Source organism: Poromitra crassiceps, assembly GCF_964638095.1.
Source record: "Poromitra crassiceps genome assembly, chromosome: 1".
Taxonomy (NCBI): Eukaryota; Metazoa; Chordata; class Actinopteri; order Beryciformes; family Melamphaidae; genus Poromitra; species Poromitra crassiceps.
In genome coordinates this window covers 7204537-7208655 of record NC_139623.1, presented here as the reverse complement: position 1 = coordinate 7208655, position 4119 = coordinate 7204537, and positions in this window count along the sequence as shown.

The window sequence follows — 4119 nt, the reverse complement described above, 5'->3', positions numbered from 1 at the left end:
TGAATAAAATGTCAATTCTGGATGTGAGTCGCCTGAAATCCCGCTGTCTTCCTCTGTTAAAACTGCATGTTTTTGAATGGAGTTTGGTTACAGATTCGCTAAAGCTGTTTGTCTGCAGCACTTGAGGAAACCGTGAGTTTGCTCGTTTAATTAATTGATATAAGCGATTGCCCAACGATTAATTAATGAATAGGCTACGTGAACATTAGCGGGTACTTATTAGAGCTGTCACTTTTTCCAAAAATAAAGTTCGAACAAACTTTAATTGACCCACAATTTGTTTGATTATATCTGAAGTTAATTGGTAAATCCCCCCCCCCCCCCCTTCACTGCTCTGTAGACCCCAGCCTCACTGTCCCTCTCTGTCTGACCAGTCCTCTGACACACTATAGTCTCACTGTCCCTCTCTGTCTGACCAGTCCTCTGACACACTATAGTCTCATCTGTCCCGCTCTGTCTGACCAGTCCTCTGACACACTATAGTCTCATCTGTCCCTCTCTGTCTGACCAGTCCTCTGACACACTATAGTCTCACTGTCCCCCTCTGTCTGACCAGTCCTCTGACACACTATAGTCTCACTGTCCCCCTCTGTCTGACCAGTCCTCTGACACACTATAGTCTCACTGTCCCTCTCTGTCTGACCAGTCCTCTGACACACTATAGTCTCACTGTCCCTCTCTGTCTGACCAGTCCTCTGACACACTATAGTCTCACTGTCCCCCTCTGTCTGACCAGTCCTCTGACACACTATAGTCTCACTGTCCCTCTCTGTCTGACCAGTCCTCTGACACACTATAGTTTCATCTGTCCCTCTCTGTCTGACCAGTCCTCTGACACACTATAGTCTCACTGTCCCCCTCTGTCTGACCAGTCCTCTGACACACTATAGTCTCATCTGTCCCTCTCTGTCTGACCAGTCCTCTGACACACTATAGTCTCATCTGTCCCTCTCTGTCTGACCAGTCCTCTGACACACTATAGTCTCACTGTCCCCCTCTGTCTGACCAGTCCTCTGACACACTATAGTCTCACTGTCCCTCTCTGTCTGACCAGTCCTCTGACACACTATAGTGGTTCAAGTCAACTTGCTGATTGTCTCGCCGAGTTTAGCCTATTTAAACTCAGGCCTTTGTCTCACTCCCCAGGAACTCAAAGCGGGACATATAGTTGAGTATTGTATAGGCCGTGTGCGTGCGTGTGCGTGTGTGTGTGTGTGTGTACGTACGTGGCTGACTTCTATTTCCGGGCTGAGGGTAAAGTTTTGTGTGCAGGGTCTTTGAGCATGTGATGCTTTGTTAGAAGAACTGGCACAGACTGTTTTGGGGGCGGGGGGGGGGGGGGGGGGGGGTTTGCAGGAGAGAAATCAATGGCCCAATTCAGCCCATTCCAGTCATGACTGTTGCTGTGATGGTGTGGAAATGGACGGTGGTCATGTGGCTCCCTTTCCTGCCCCCCGGCTCGGATCACAACTGAGGGTGAGAGATTTGTTTCCTCCAGCTCTGATTGAAAAAAGAAGAAGACTGAGGATTTCAAAGAGTCTCACATGATGGTGACGAGTGGAGAGAGAAACCCTCTTGTTTTGTGAAACAGATGAAACCTCTATTCTGCCAGCGTTGCCAAAGGACAAACATAACACTGGCCTGCAATTTTCCCTCTACAAATAACGACTTCTCGGCTCCTCTCTCCTTCCAGCCGTTACGTCTTTGATCCTGGGTAATGTGTTAACAAGCAACGGGGTCCTGGAATACCCATAACATTAGTATGTGTATTTGTGTTGAGGTGTGAGAGTGTGTGCGCCTGTGTGCTTGTGTGTGCGACTGTGCGTGAGTGTGTGCATGAGTGTGTGCGTGTGTGTTTTCACACCAATTAATGAATTGCTTTATGTGCCTGCTGAGGTGACGATGGCTTGTCTCTAGCGGGGCAGCGCTTGGTTTCCCCCCTGTGTCAGCCAGCCGCACCCTGTGATGGCCGGGCTCCACTCTCACACTAACATTCATGAGAGCAGCCTAATTAGTGCTTGCGGTTCCATACGGGGGAACCAGGAAACCGAGGGACCATTGTGGGGGGGGGGGGGGGGGGGCCTAATTAGGAGACCACTCACGGACGAGTGGGTCCACTACACCAGTGAGAAAGTTCACACGTGTGCAAAGCTGCTTGGACTCACAGTTCTCACACTCAAATTAGTGTTGTCTGAATGAGTACGGCATAAAAGGACTCGGTGCGTTTTGAGTTTGGTGACCGATAATGCTCGACTCAGTTCCACGCTACCTTTTCCATAGGCTCTTTCACACACAGATCGCGCAAAAATTGCAGTTTAGGAGTCCCGGAAAGCCCGCACCCTCGCCACAGAAATTGCTTTCACACAGAGCCAAGCAGCACGGCCACATTCCCGTGCTGTGGTGTACTTTCAGGTGAAATCCCCTGCTCCCGGATTGAAAGGCGAGCGGAGGGATTTCCTGCTCCTCCTAGCCCAAATTAATATTTTCATAGGTTAGTGTAGCCTAGGCTACTGTATGATGAACGAATTCATTCAACAAGACTTCCCTCCTTCTCCTAGTCCGCTGAGCAGGGAGGATAGGTGCACTCGCATGGTGGGCGGGCAGATCGATATAGTGTCCTACTAAAATTGGAACGATACACGACCGCACGCATATCAAACAGCTGCAGTCTGCATAACATTCGTCGGGGGAATAGTATAGGCTATAAATGCACATGACTACTTAACGTTAGTAGTTTTGTAAGGGAATGCAGAGCTGATTTCGAGAGGGAATATCCTCAGACCAACTCGCCACAGACAGCTATAGCCCTCTGAAGCTTATTATTAACCGTTAATTTTACCTACTAATGTCAACATCGTTTGAGCATAAAGCCTAACCGCACGGAGCATTCCTCCTGGCGCCCCTGCAGTCATGATTGTATAGGCTACTTTTTTTAGTTTCACTCATGCACTTTCTTGATACATGAGGTGATTTCCCCTGTAATTCTTTTATGAATGAGCTGACCATTCGCACCTTTTCCCGGCTCGCTGCGACGACGCTTTCAAATGGAGGCGGGTTGCCAGGTAACCCGGCGCTGTTACTACCTCCCGTCGCGGGACAAAAGGCGTAAAACAATTATCCACCAAAGCACGTTCACGACTTTCACATCGGAGGCGCGAATCCTATTTTCCGTGCATTTTTCGGCTTTCAAGGCCGGTGTGAAAGAGCCTCATGCTTCCTCTGGTAGCGCTCCTCACTACCTTTTCCCTGCTTCCTCTGGTAGCGCTCCTCGCTACCTTTTCCATGCTTCATCTGGTAGCGCTCCTCACTACCTTTTCTGTTCTTCCTCTGGTAGCGCTCCTCACTACCTTTTCCATGCATGCTTCCTCTGGTCGCGCTCCTCCCGGGGGCGATGTGGAAAATGATTTTGCTCTCCTCCATCCCTCTCCCTCACTCCAGATAATTCAATCTGTTCAATATCAAATAATCTCACCCAATTTTTCCAGCCTATTTTAACCTTATCGCTCAAACAGCTGCCTCTGGGGGATGAGTCTCGTTCCACCTTGTTAAAAAGAGGAGGGGAGAGAAGGAGAGATAGGGCAGGAGAGAGCGATGACAAATCGCTCTCTGAGGAGTGCTTCCACAGGCTTCTGTTTGCCATCCTCATGGGCCATATGTGAAGGAGCAGGCAAACAGATTGAAACAGAGGAACAGCAAAGGACAGAGCGATAAAATAGAGCGATAGAGGGAGGCAGAGGCAATTGAAGAGGAGGAGCGCAGGTGATGTGAGTTGTGGTGCTTGGGCGGCGCGCGGGGCTCTAACTTGTGTCCCACAGCACTGTTTAACATGCCCCAAGCCGTCTCTCCTGGCAGTTAATTACAATCCAATAAGGTTGCCGCCTGTTGGTCATTGTTCCTCCAGTGTGTTTACCCTTTCCAGAGGCTCCATTCGCTGCTTAATCTGCCGAGAAGCTGGATGTCAATAGGTCAGGCCGAGACTCCAGAGCCCTGAGACAGAGGGGAGGGGGGGGGAACAGGGGGGTGCAGGAGAGGGGTCGTTTCTCTCTCCTCTCAATATTGTTCTTCTCTGCCGTTCCGTCATGCTGCTTGTTTCCCCTCCGCCCCTCTCCACTGCTTTTC